Source organism: Ruditapes philippinarum, unplaced genomic scaffold (genome assembly GCF_026571515.1).
Source record: "Ruditapes philippinarum isolate M1 unplaced genomic scaffold, ASM2657151v2 ctg363_1_1_1_1, whole genome shotgun sequence".
In the NCBI taxonomy this organism is placed as follows: Eukaryota; Metazoa; Mollusca; class Bivalvia; order Venerida; family Veneridae; genus Ruditapes; species Ruditapes philippinarum.
The window spans coordinates 153,993-168,744 of record NW_026851633.1 but is presented as its reverse complement, the minus strand read 5'-3'; the positions used below and the strand labels follow the sequence as shown (position 1 = coordinate 168,744).

Here is a 14,752-nt window from a genome sequence, read left to right as displayed (position 1 = left end):
GGTCACAATACGAATATATAGTGTCATTAAAAATTGGCTTTTTTTTTAGAAAGACCAACTTTACTTGACCTGTAACAGGGAACCATACATAGTTTATTCATTCTTTTATTCAAATGAGACATGTTCATTAAGAATTTCAATTAGTTTCTGTCATTAACATATTTTACTCAAGGATGAGAATAGTCTATCTTCAAAGCATTTACATCTTTTTAATAACTAAATGATTGAAAAATGTCTCTATACTTACCAACGGCATATGTCTAAACTTAAATGGTATTAACCTTTTTTAGCTCTCGGAATGAATTTAAGATACAAAGCATGCACACAGTTTTTTTTTGTAAAAATATTTTGTTAAAAGCGACGGTTCAAATCATTTCAAAAATAAAATTTGAATATTATAATGTTCCTTTTTTCTAAATAATTATAACGATTGTTCATTAAATGAGGTATTTTCAGTTCATTTTCACGTCAAAATATATAATATTTTTATTATTTTATTCATCAAGGATATGGGTATATTACTCTGACGTCATTTCACCCTATCGAAGTTAACATTTTAAACAACGTGTTACATAACATACATTTGCAATTTATGAATTATCTTAGCTATTTCTTTAACACTTAAATTTTAAATTTACCTCATTATTAGTTGCAAAATGGCATGATTTATATAGCTTTCCGTATATTCATTACTTGTATAAGTCAGAACTCAAAAAGCATTTTATTGACAACGTTTGCAGTTTTAAGGATAGACTGCCACATAAAGTGTTAATAGTTATAGAATGAATTTTGCAACTAAGTACTTTGATCTCAACTAAATAATGCTTTTAGATGTTTTATTGACAATAAACTAAATGTTTTTTTAAAGTAAGACAGTACAAATGAAAATACCAAATAATTTTAAGATTTTATACATCATTAAGAAATGAGTTATAAGACAGGCGTCTAGGAAATATTTATGGTTTTGTTAGAAAAAACAGGGAATCATTACTGCGGCGAAAGTTTTATGTATCGACGTGGTTGAATATTGAATAAGGCGGTAGTCAACATTTTCTGTAAGAGCAAATTATTCACTTGATAATTACTTAAGATATGTTAACTTGTTTAAACAATCATTTGCTTTTTTCACATTTCAGCAAAATTGGTAATATTTGACATAATAGTATTAATTAAACAACGATAGACAACAGCATGTCTTCTTAATTCAAAATATTTATGAAATATTGAGAAAAAACTTTCAATTAAATCTACTTCATATAACGCTTAATATACAAAATTAACACTTGTCACAGTTTGAGTGACTGTCCTTGAAAAAAATGAAAGCTACCATTCTGTCACATCTTTAACACCACCTTCAGAAGAAGCATATCTAACACAAGTAGCATTTAAGAGCTAGAAATCTACTTGCTGCTGTAAATAAGACAGTACGTAAAAGTCAGTACCAGCGAGAAAACAACAGTAACAATAACATTAACTAAAAAAATGCTGATTTTGTTACATTGAAATATGAAAAACAAGATCAACAAGGAAGGGCAGCATCAAATGAACGCATCCTCAACACGATTCAACAACACAGGATTATCGACAAAGAGCCCAGCAAGACACCAAACAAAAATAGGACAGGGCACAAGGCAAAAGTCTTCTCGGTCTAATACATAAACGGTACTGGAATAAAAAAGAATGAGATTATATTATGAGACCCTATCCCGCCCTAAACGGGAAGTCAAATGATTTATAAACCAAATTTATTTAAAAGTAATAAATGTGACTTTATCTAAGGACAACGTAAGAAACCTCAATTATACAGAAAAGGTACATAAAGTGACTTAATACAACATAAAACATTTGAAACAATCATAGATGTAATGAAAAAATATCAGTTATACATCGCGAGAAAAAGAACAAAATCAGTTAAACATAATATTTGTAGGTGGTCTCGATTTTCAACGTTCACAATTAATATGTTAGTTTATTTTAGATAATAGAACACCTGTTTTGTTATTCTCCTAGCAGCAATATATAATATAAAATGGAGCAAAATCGAATTCCTAAAGAATTCCCAAAACGACAAAATTGGAAATGTTGCAGGTTCGGTTTGATTGAGCTGGGAAGTGCAAGTTACTGTTCACGTCCCCTGGCACCAGCTTAAGCATAATTCAACACTTAAACACAAAAAATGTGAATTTTTGAGTATTGAAATAATTAAAAAAATATTTCATAGTTAACGCATACGTTAATAACTCTACAGCGTCATACATGACATAATGTTTTCCGTACAATTGTCCATAGATAATGTTATTTCAAAATATCCGAGAAAGTCCTTATGTTAGAATGGTAAAATATATATTAAATAAACTACAGGCGTTTCCTTTTAGATATTTAATATAAAATTCTCATAGAAAATATTTAGAAAAATAATCATTGTTTTCTCAGGATTTAAATGTTAACACGTTTATTATACTGTTTTTGATTGTAAATTGTGTTATGTTTAGTCGAGTGGAGGTAAGAACATGTGTAAATCAAAAACAAAATTTAAGTGTATAAAGCTATATATTTGATGCAAAAATTATTGTTTGGATTTTAAAAAAGAATACTTCCAAATTGCTTGTATGAAATAAAAATGGTAATAAATTGCCTTAAAGCGAGTGGCGTATGCACAAATTCATTGCTAATGGGATAAAACCTTACTTAAAATAGCAAAACAATATTTTGTTCCGGAATATTTTATTCTTTTTGCGTACATTATTCATGTGTTACTACTTTTTCGGGAATCAACCATATAATAATGGAACCAACATAATTTTACTGATGATAAATTTTATAAAAAATATTTCAAAGATATTATAGATTTATACTAGTATTTAAATTATAAGGTAATTTATGATAATCTTAAATAAAATATTTTCATCATGACATGAAAGTAATGAAATTTCGCGACCAGCTTTTATAGGAAAAGAGAAAAAAAAGTAATGTAGAAATGAAACACTCTACAATCATAATTCTTACAATATTTCTGGACAAAGAAATTACTCGGAAATTGGAGTTTATGCCTGCCAATTATGTGCTGCTATACAGGAATTATTCAATTCAATATTTCATGTGTTGAGCTTTTAATGCTACCATTAATTTATAATAATTTCAACAGAGTGTGCTGGAAGCGTATTATATTGGATTCAAATGACAAATGAAGGTCGTTCCGTATGTAAAACAATACAATACATGTTTGTATGATGAAAAATAGATTAAACGAGCATCACTAGGTTTGCTTAGTTGTTATAAAATTACCGATCCTTTTAAGAACACCTAAAACTGTGGTGAAAATGAAAATGTTGCATGCTTGGTTTGTTTGAGTGGTATATTCAACATATTGTCTACTCCCCCTATCACCGGATTAACTTTTGTTAGAAATAAAATACCATGCAATGGTAATGAAAAAATGGAAAGAAATCTTCAATTTTATAGATATGACAATGTTGTTTTGCTTGATTGAACATGATGCTTAACCGATCAATAAAGAAGTAAAATTATAAGTGTATAAATATTTTCACATTCGATCACATGGAAATGATTAAATTAAAAATGCAAATATGTTGATTCCAAAGAATATTGAACTGGTATTGAAGTTCTATGGACTTTATACACTAGTGATCTTTGGACCAATGCATTTTAAGCCGTTTCGAACTTAAAACCCTTTCGATTATCTTACACTAGATAAGATTATTGAGAGTTGCTCAATTACACGTTTGCAATCAATTATTATAACCATATACATTAGATGGAATGATATGAAATGTGTATCATATTTCTGAATTTGTCAATACAAGAAAATATGCTAGGTTGTCCCACACTGTACCAATGATTTAAGGTAATGGTCGACTTTTTTTCAATATTTTAAGAAACAATGCCTAATTTCTTTTGAGATAGCGGGTTAAAGTATTTTGTTTTTCATTCCTTTGCTGTTTGTTTGCTGAGTGAGAAATGACATTTAGCTTCAAGCAAATCTTTTGCACTAACGTTCACATGAATCAGGCAGATGTTATATATAATATTGTCAGTATATGACATCACATTCATTTGTATTCATTTCATACTACATACTAGTTGTAGATGACTATTTTTCATTCTTTGATCATTGTCTGACAATGTGACAGGATATTATTAAGGTTTTTAAAAGGAATTCATTTTCAGTTGAAGTCCACTGGTACATTATGATGCTTTTATTTGTAATCTAATTAATGATATTTATCCAATTTTAACACTTAGAATTTAAATATACCTCATTAGGTGCACACTAAATTCAATATGATTTATATAGCTTTCGTATACTGATTACTTGTGAAGTCGAAACCCCTTTAAAAAGTATCTTTATTGCACAACGCTATCAGTTTTGAGGCTAGGCTGTCACATAAAGTGTTAATAGTTTATAGATTGAGCTGTTGCTTCTAAATACTTTGCTCCCATCTATATAGAGCTAAATGTTTTATTGGCAATAAAGTAAAGTTGTTTTAAACTCAGACAGTACAAATTAAAATACACAATAATTTAAGATTTTATGCAGCATTACGAAATGAGTTATAAGACAGGCGTCTATGATAAGTTTACAGATTTATTATAAAAAGATGGAAATTACAATTGCGGCGAAAGCTTTATGGAATGTTAAAAAGGCGGAGTACGCATGGGTAGTATTCCCAACCTCCCACATAATGGTAATGAAATTAAAAATTGAGATTTCAATTTGAGACACTAACCCAGTTTAACGCGAGCTGAAAAGAGAATTGAGGTGTTTGTTCAAATCAAATCAATCTAAAAGTAATGTTCTAAATCTTCCTGAATCATTTTATAGGGAAATGCATAGAACTTCAATGATAACAGAAAAAGACACAACGGGACATGATACAACATAAAAGCAAATACTTTTACATTTCATCATAAAATAAAAAAGGTTATGTAAAAATACTTTTAAATTGAACCTTTACGAGACAAAAAGAGACTAATACCAATTAAACACAAAAAGTGTCGGTGGTTCACGAACAAGTGTAGACAGTAGGAACAATAGATATCAAAAAGGTAACAAACACTGAATGCTTAGTTTGGCTGCTTTTGTCAACGTCCATTTTTTTCATGGCAAAATGAATAGGGCCTTTAAGATATTTATAGACATATCAGTGAAATAATGTTTTCCGGATAAATGTGCATGGCAGACAAACAGAAACACATTATGTGGAACGGAAAGACAACATTTAAAATAAATTCGTCTTATTTTTTGGCTTTATATACATTGTATAATATTCTTATTGACAAAAAATCAGAAAACATAGAGAATCATTAAATGATATCATTATCGTGTCAAATGTATGTATTGGAAATTGTGTAATGTCTTATTTGAAGGTAGTTAAAGACAAATGCGTACATCTGGGTAAAAATATGATTTAAATTGGTGAAACTAAAATCAATGATTATTCAAAGAAAATATATTTTCATCATGAAATGAAGAAAATTCACTGACAGAAATGAAATCTCCTGTCTAGGAAACAAATAAAAATGTCGGAATGAAACATGGATTGAATGAACATAATATTCAGCCGATCAATAAATAAGAATTATAAATTTATTGGTATTATCAATTCGGTTACAAAGATATTATTAATGTAAGTATGCAAATATGTTGATTCCAGGCTTAGTTATGCGAAGAATATTGAACGAACTCCTATTGAATTTCTATGGACATTGTATTATGGCGATAGTTGAAAAAAATGCAATTTATAACTTATTGAACTCTAAGAATCCTTGTGACTATTTGTTTTGAAAAGGGTATGTAAGTTTGCTTTATTTAACATTGACAATCAACTAATTAAACCATATAGAGAGGGTAGAATCTCGTGATATGTGTGATATATTACTGACTTTACCAGTTTTAGAAAAATCTCTTAACCAGCGCCGTTATAGTTTATGTCCAATATTGTGCCAATGATTAAAATAAATCATCATAATTTAAATAACAAGACATGATTGTGTAAGACAGAGAATTATAGCATTGTGTTTTCATTCCTTTGTCTTTTGTTTACAGAGTTAAAATGCCATTAAGCTTCTGGCAAAGCCAGGTGTTACATATAATATTGTCAAAAGTAACATCACATTCATTTATTTTGATATTCACTCATTTACTAATTGTCGCTATTGGTGTTAGAAATATTTAACATTCTTCCATTTCAGGGCGATTTGACCTTATTCAAGGTTTCCTATAAGAATACAATTTGAGTTGAAGTCCACTGATTGCATTTTTCTTAAATTTTCGGTAGATATATTACTCATTATAAATTGAAATTTTATTGCCGAACATTCATTTTAAAATCATTAATATTTCAGTTCAGTGAAAAGCAAGTTGTAATTTAAATCATAAATCTGTCCAAACTGACAGAAAAGAGAAGGAAATTCATACGTAAGCTGACCTCATTTCCAATTCTAAAATGCACTTCAAAGTGAAATTTAACCTTAATGTTAATGAATTAAGCAAAAGCGTAATTTGTAACACATTTGCATTTATTAGTTGAATATTTAACACAAATGTTGTCTTTTGTGTTCAGCGATATGAAAATATACGTAAATTTATAGATAATGTCTTTATAACTAGTCATATGTTATTTAATGTAAAGAAATGATTTGAATGAATATAATATTCAGTAGAACAATATTCTTTGACATTGCATAGTTTGTAAAAAGATCAGGAATAAATACGTGATATATGGGCTCGTATCATACATTTTCTTCCACATTTTAAGTAAGATTTTTGTTACATATTTTACTGCCTATCAGGAAAACTTATGCCTTTAATAATATCTAGAGGGCATTTTACAAGGTTGTAAAGAATGTACATGAATATATTTGACTGACTTTTCAATATGCATACACTATGGCGAGAAGTTCTAAAATTGACTAAGCTCTTCGTGGTAAATTCATTCTCAAAATATGAAAAAAACATCAACAAGGAAGGGCGCTATTTAATAAACGCAACGCCCACACAGGAACACCACAGATCATATGGAACATCACCAGAATACATTTCCACTGAACACCGTTAAGACTGATACGTTTACTTAAAGCTGCACGCCTCTAGATGAGCCAAAGTATTTCAAGAAAATCAAAATTGAGAAAAATGCACTAAACTTTTAAGAAAGGTAAAACATTCAAAATTAAAGTTATATTTTACATGTTATGTGCGGTGTAACACTGATTGTGCAGTATTTGCCACCATATTTCTACTGCGTTACTAACGCAGTAAGGGCTGTTTTTGTATATGTTGACAACTTTTTGGTAATTTTTGTGGACTGTAAATGCCGATTGCAATATTTAAATTACTTTATTTGTTCACCTCACAGTATTTCACTTTTAAATATATTTCCAAAATTTTTATGAAAATTTACATGAATCTGGAGGCGTGCTGCTTTAAGCCACGTAGTTTAGCAACATTGTAATAAGGGTAATTTTCTGCCTATAAGGATAAGAAGAAATAAAAAAAACCACGATAACATTTCGATATCGTCAAGAAAATAACCATTTTTCATACTTGTTTGTCGTATGAAATGTTAGAACGTTTTCTTTGTGATTCTGGGGTAAAATATTATCAGGACGAAAATGTTAAATACCATTTAAGGGTAAATAGTTAAAGAAAGGTCTAAACCAAAAAATGAACTTTGATATTGTAAAATAAATGCTATTTTCAATAATACTAGAAATATGTAATTATCCTTTGTGCTTTTAAATACAAAAAAATACAGAATGCGTGTATTACCGTGTAATAACCAATGATATCGTGTAATAACTCATATACAACATGTATCATGTATGACTTGTGCTTACATTGAATAATACTATAGGTCCTGACAAATATGTAGCTAAATTATTACATCACAATTATAAACCATTATAGAAATTAATCGTTCCATCAAAGTGAGTCTTTAAAGCTAGAACATCTATTTAGAATAGAATGCAATGCTATGCTACAATGCAATTAACTTGAGAGTTTATTATATTGGTTTCAAATAACGTCAAGCGTAAAATAAAACTATGTTATAATCACATGAAGATATCTGCATGAAACGGCAGTTATAAGGAAAATAAACAGAATATCAGAACGTTCAGATGATGAAAGTTTTATACAATTTTGTTACAAAAAATACCTTACATGTTATGTAGCAAAAACATTGTGCATCTACGACAATGCTGCTTAAGATTACATGAAAGTATTTATATAAAGGACAATTTTTGAAGAAAAAAATGTTTACACACTGCGGATGATCACGTGACCAAAATCGTACAATGGGCTCATAAAATGGCGGCTTAAACGCTCGGTAAAAGCAGTGAAATTGAGGTAAGCATACAGTTAACGTTAAATTTATATGTAAAACTAGGCCGCACGGAACCCTGTATAAAAACCACGTACTGTTCTGTTATTGGTTACTTTGTAGCTCTCTCTGTTTAGGCCTGAAAGTCGAAAAAGTTGTTTTGGGTGATGAGTACAATGGCCGAACAGGTACTAAAATGCGTTGTTTTCAGTAAAAGAAACGCATTTTGAGCAAAATTAGCAATGACATCTTGTGCACAATTGCAAGTTTGCCCGTCATGAACAATTTCCATCCTTTGTAAAGTTGCATAACGAAGTTGTGCATCTTTTTAAAAAACGAGTACAATGGTCGAACCAAATTTAATGAGTACAATGGCCGAACGATTTTATTGCCTGTCCTATTTCGTCAATTTTTCATTGGATTATGCTTGTTTCTCGCTTCCTGTCTTTGAAATCATACAAATATAATATTTGAAAGTGAAAAGTAGGAAGAAGTATTAAATTAAATGAATTCAGTTTGCTTGCTATACATTCTCATCTTAATAGTATTCTGCTTTGATAACACACGTGTACATCAGCGTAAAAGTATTGACAATACAAACATGTACATGATATAGAATTTATTTCACCAGCAAAATATATGTTTCAATTACATACATAAAATCATCAATTATTTTGGAAATCAAGTCAGGTTTTTTTGTTCTTGTTTTTTTTGTATTTCAGACGAAAAAAAGTTCCTTTAAATGAAAAGCATGTTTACGTATATCTATAGAATATATACATGTAATATATATTTTAGATTTTAATATTGTGGTTATATTATCGTTAGATACTTCATCACACCAAATTAAGTAATTCAATATCTTTACAGGAATTGGAAATTTCTTATGTGTTTATTTGCCGGCATTATGGCAAATCGTCACGAGCAGGTACACAAGGGAAAGGCACCCCATAAATGCTGTGGGACATTTTTTCTAAGTTTCGCCAAATTGCAAAAACATGGGTCTGTAAATTATATATAATACATGAAGTAAATAACAGACTGATATTTCTACAAACGGCTTGTGTGGCAAAGATGGAAAGTAACATAAGGAAAAAGTATTCAGAAAACGAAACAAGATAATCCTGGAGCAATATATTGCCCTATTATTTGCAGCGGCATACAATGTACCCTGTGTGTTGAGAAATGAACGCATTACATATGTTCCTAAAAGGATTCAGTTGAAGGACAAAATTTCTTATGAGATCAAATATTATAAAACCCGGCTATTAAAGCTCCAACACCGTTAAACATAGCATGGAAGCCATATTTACATCAATAATCTGATAGTATTTCTAAAATTCTAATATGTTTCAATTGTGTAAGAGCAAACAGTCATGGCGAATCAAAAATGCATCAGGCAGTCAGTTCGCGACAAAATCTGAACTTAAGCAACACAAGTTATTCATTCAATAAACTTTATTGACGTATCTGCACGTGACAAAAATATCATGATATGGCGAAAACAAAGTCTGATGACCTCATAAGAGGCACTTTTGTGACAATGACTAGAACAAACAAAGTTTCACTGAGTTTGCTTTGATATTATACACTTTGATCAGTGATATCTCAAACGTAGGCTCTTCCACAAGTACATTTGTGTTTCTTTTTGCCGGAATGGGAAGAAAGGTGATCAATCAGCATTGCCCTAGTTCGAAAAGCTTTGGGCAGATGCTGCAAGTGAGAGAGGGATAGGATGGAATAACTTGTGTTGTTCAAGTTCAGATTTTGTCGCAAACGAAAAGTCACATTCTTCGCATTGATGCCCCCATCGTTGTTTACTCTGAAACAACTAAACAAAGAGTTTAGAAATACTATCAGTTTATTGATGTATATATAGCTTTCATGTTGTGTTTAACGGTGTTGGAGCTATTATAACCGGGTTTCATAATATGTGTCCTCATAAGAAATTTTGTACTTTAATTGTACCTATTTAGGAACATATATAATGCGTTCGTTTCTCAACCATAAGGGTACATTATATGTCGCTGCTTATATCAAATAATGGGGCAATATATTGCTTCAGGGTTATCTAATTTCTTTTTGTTAATAGCTTTTCTTTATTTACATGTACATGAAACCATTTCTTTGTTTTCTTTCCATCTTAGGCACTCAAGCCGTATGTAGAAATATCAGACAGCCATGTACTCATTGTGTAGAACTCATGGCAATACAAAATGCATCACAGTCATTTGCCAAAATCCGAACTTAGCAACACATTCCACAGCATAACATTGACGGTACTTGCCACGTGAATTACTGATGTGGACGACATAAGTCTGTCGTCTTCTGAGCACCATACACTTGGTGTTCAGTTCAAATTTGTCGCAAACGACAACAGTTTCCCATTCGCAATTGATGCCCCCATCGTTGTTTACTTAACTGAATATTTCAACTAGTACATCAAAGAGTTTCTTTTGCCGAAAATACTATATCAGTTTATTGATGTAAGGATGATAAGCTTTTCATGTTGTGTTTATTGATCGGTGTACAAAGGTTTAGCTATAATAATACGCTTTTATTTGTTTCATAATATTTGTCTCATAAGAAATTTTGTAGCTTTAAATTGTAACCTATTTAGGAACATATATAATGCTTCATTTCTCAACCCATAAGAGGTACATTATATGTCGCTGCTTATATCAAATAATGGGGCAATATATTGCTTCAGGGTTATCTAATTTCCTTTTGTTAATAGCTTTTCTTTATTTACATGTACATGAAACCATTTCTTTGTTTCTTTCCATCTTAGGCACTCAAGCCGTATGTAGAAATATCAGACAGCCATGTACTTCATGTATATGATATGCAAATTTACAAACCTATGTCTTTGCAATTTTCCGAAACTTAGAAACCATGTCCCACAGCATGCATGGGGTACCTTCCCCTTTTGTACCTGCTCGTGACGACATGAAGCTGGTCGTCTTCTATACGATTTGCCATAATGCCGGCAAATAAACATATCAGAATTTCTACTCCTGTAAAATATTGAATTACTTAATATGGTGTGATGTAGTATTAACGATATATAAGCAGCAATAATAAAATTTAAAATATACAATACATGTATATATTCCATAGATATACGTTAACATGCTTTCATTTAAAGGAACAACGTTTTCTGCGTCTGAAATACAAAGAAACAGCGACAACAACTGACTTTATTTCCAAAATAATTGTCAAAATGGTATGACATTTTATGCATGTAATTGTAACATATATTTTGCTGGTGAAATAAATTCTATATAATGTACATGCTTTATTTTATTTTTGTATTGCAAATACTTTTAAGCTGATGTACACGTGTGTTATCAAAGCAGAATACTATTTAGATGAGAATGTATAGCAAGCAAACTGAATTCATTTAATTTAATACTTCTTTCTACTTTTCACTTTCAAATATTATGTTTGTATGATATTTAAGACAGGAAGCGAGAAACAAGCATAATTCAATGAAAAAATTGACAAAATAGGACAGGCAATAAAATAGTTACGCCATTGTACTCATTAAATTTGATTTGACCATTGTACTCGTTTTTTGAAAAGAGGCACAACTTCGTTATGCAACTTTACAAAGGATGGAAATTGTTCTGGACGGGCAAACTTGCAACTGTGCACAAGATGTCATTGTTAATTTTGCTCAAAATGCGTTTCTTTTACTGAAAACAACGCATTTTAGTACCTGTTTGGCCATTGTACTCATCACCCAAAACAACTTTTCGACTTTCAGGCCTTAACAGAGAGAGCTACAAAGTAACCAATACCAGAACAGTACGTGGTTTTTATACAGGGGTTCCGTGCGGCCTAGTTTTACAAATAAATTTAACGTTAACTGTATGCTTACCTCAATTTCACTGCTTTGTAAAAAAATTGTATTTTTTGTGAAATGTTTTGTACTTTTTTGTATTCATAGAATTGAGTAAAAGGATTCTTAAAGAACACCAGAAGCGTAATTAAAAATGAACTTAGTTCAAGAAGACCTAAATACAATTTACTTAAATATAGTTACTACAATGTATAAATAATTCATAGAAGGTTTATACCAGCTAAATTCCAATCGTTCTTTAATCCTAAGGAATCTCAATTATAGCTGAATTTTTCTAAAGAAAATATATCAGTCTAAGCTTTTCAAATTGGAAATCCGTTTCTAGTAATACATGTTTGACAACAATTGCTATCACCAGAGTATTATAACAAGATTTTGCGAACATTACAGCTATGGATATTCCGTTTCTGAATGCAATACATGACAGATATTATTGTTTCTTCATAATGAATAATAGTTATAAAAAGACAATCGCTATCATTAAAGGGATAAAAGGCTATACAAAAGCCGAAATTTTTCACAAGCGACATATTGTAGATCTTGGAAGAACAAATTCAGTCATTAATCGCACATAACTTGTTAATTATTACTCGAGTCTTGAATCAGTGTAACAGTTTATATAAATGATACATATTTTATCAGCTTATAAAATTGAATAATTGAAATTATTTTAATTCGATTTTTGTTAGACTTGTATTTACATTTAATGACGTAAGTACATGGATCTATCATCTATATACATATATAAACATGCACTTTAACAAAATGCTGCACACAAAAGCAACGCTATATGATATTTTCAAGTGCATAAAAATAAATATTATTTTATTGAAGTGAAAGTTTACTTCTTTTTTTTCTTTATTTATTCATACTTATAACTTAGTCTGATGTAGGTCTTTCCGTCAAGTTATGAACTTAAAAAGTAACAAAATCTTAAATCATTTGAAAGGCAATAAAAAGATAAAAGTGCAAGTAGTTAAATCAAGCTATTAAATGCTTGCCACGTGTCATATTTTGACATTTTCAATTCGCAATTTAATAAATTTTCTTGAAAATAAATTATATAAGTTTAAACAATTTTTTTTATTTTTTTCTTAAAAGTTCGTAAAGTAAATCAAACGGATCTTTTAGAAACTGATTTCTGAAAATACGTACGAGTTAAAAAGTAAAAACGGAACTTTTTAATTGCATATGTTAATCAAAATTGAGGATATGCTGTCACATAAAGTGTTGATACTTTAAAAAAAATAAATAATTTATTGGTTCTGAGAAATTTGTTTGCAACCAAAACCAATGCTGTACTTTAAGATCTTTTTCAAAACAAGAAATTGATCTTACAAACTGTTTTAATTACGACATTTGCTATTATTCATTTATTTGAATCATTTATCACAAAATCTATGAAGGTCAACAAGGTTCAAGGTTCCGTGAACATACACGATTTGTGTCAATATGCTGTCATCTTCAAAAGATAAATACATGCTTTTCATAGTTTTATAAGAAGTATAAATAAAGAGCCACACAAAGTCTCAAATATGTATCATCAGAATTAAAACTTCAAATATATTTTACAAGTTACCAAGTTTTTGCATTAGATATAAAGAATCAATATCAACAAGGAATGGCGGTATTCAATGAACGGATTCCTTACAGGGCCACCAGCAAGGAGCCCAGCAGGACTCCAAAAAAGGATAGGGCACATGGGCAGAAAACGGGATGTCATTATTACAGGAAACAGAAACCCACATGTCACATCTAAAACAATTACTGTATTTGTATGTAAAGTTTCATGATTCATGTTTTGTATTCCACTTATATGACACTGGATATATTACATTATATAGATAAAACAGAAAACGTGTTATTCATTACATTACGTAAAGTTTCCTTTATTATAATTAATTAAAATTAATATTTCAAAAGTGTAGCGACATTCATAATGCAACAGATAAAACCTTCAAAGCTGTCAGTAAAAAGAAGGAAATTCATACTTTAAACGACATATTTCAGTACGCAACATCGAACTTCAAAGTGAAAATTTAATCCTTAATGATAATAAATTATGCAAATATTTTACATAGTTATACGCTTGCATATAACTTAAAAGTTCTATACAAATGTAGTTTGAATTATCTTATAATTATATTTATCATTTCAAATAAGAAAAAAACAAAAAAAAAAACAACAAATCATTCGAACTGTTATCAACGCAAACAATTTTAATGTTTAAATCCCTTTCTAATTAAGTGGTGAAAATGTGCCAATATAAGGAAAGGTAAAGACTTAGTAGACCTAATGTTATTCTTATAGTTTCCAATATTCCTAATCACCCTTAGGGTCTGTTGCCTGCCTTTTAACTTTTGTCTTTTGACGTCTTATCTATGATATGCAGGCTTTACAACCTCTAATCCCCTTCCAAAATTCCAATTTGTTTAGTTCTACCCATTGTGTTTTGTTTAAGTGCACACTTACTTTTTTAGTTAGGGAACGTACGCCATTTTTCATGAAATGACACTACTGTGTCACACTGAAGGTTCTGTGATAC

At 30.0% G+C, this 14,752-nt stretch overlaps 1 protein-coding gene across 2 annotated transcripts in view; it reads right to left on the bottom strand.

Annotated features, from left to right (window-relative positions):
* LOC132722763 (uncharacterized) overlaps positions 1 to 13,522 on the bottom strand; it is a 451,280-nt gene extending 437,758 nt beyond the window's left edge. The window contains exon 1 of one of the 2 annotated variants that reach the window (XM_060707425.1): positions 13,506 to 13,522. The gene's annotated coding sequence lies outside the window, so the exon portion shown is untranslated. Of the gene's footprint in view, positions 1 to 10,295; positions 10,300 to 13,505 lie in introns of those variants that run through there. The other variant, XM_060707495.1, reaches the window with a different exon arrangement.
* Positions 13,523 to 14,752: the final 1,230 nt, after the last annotated feature.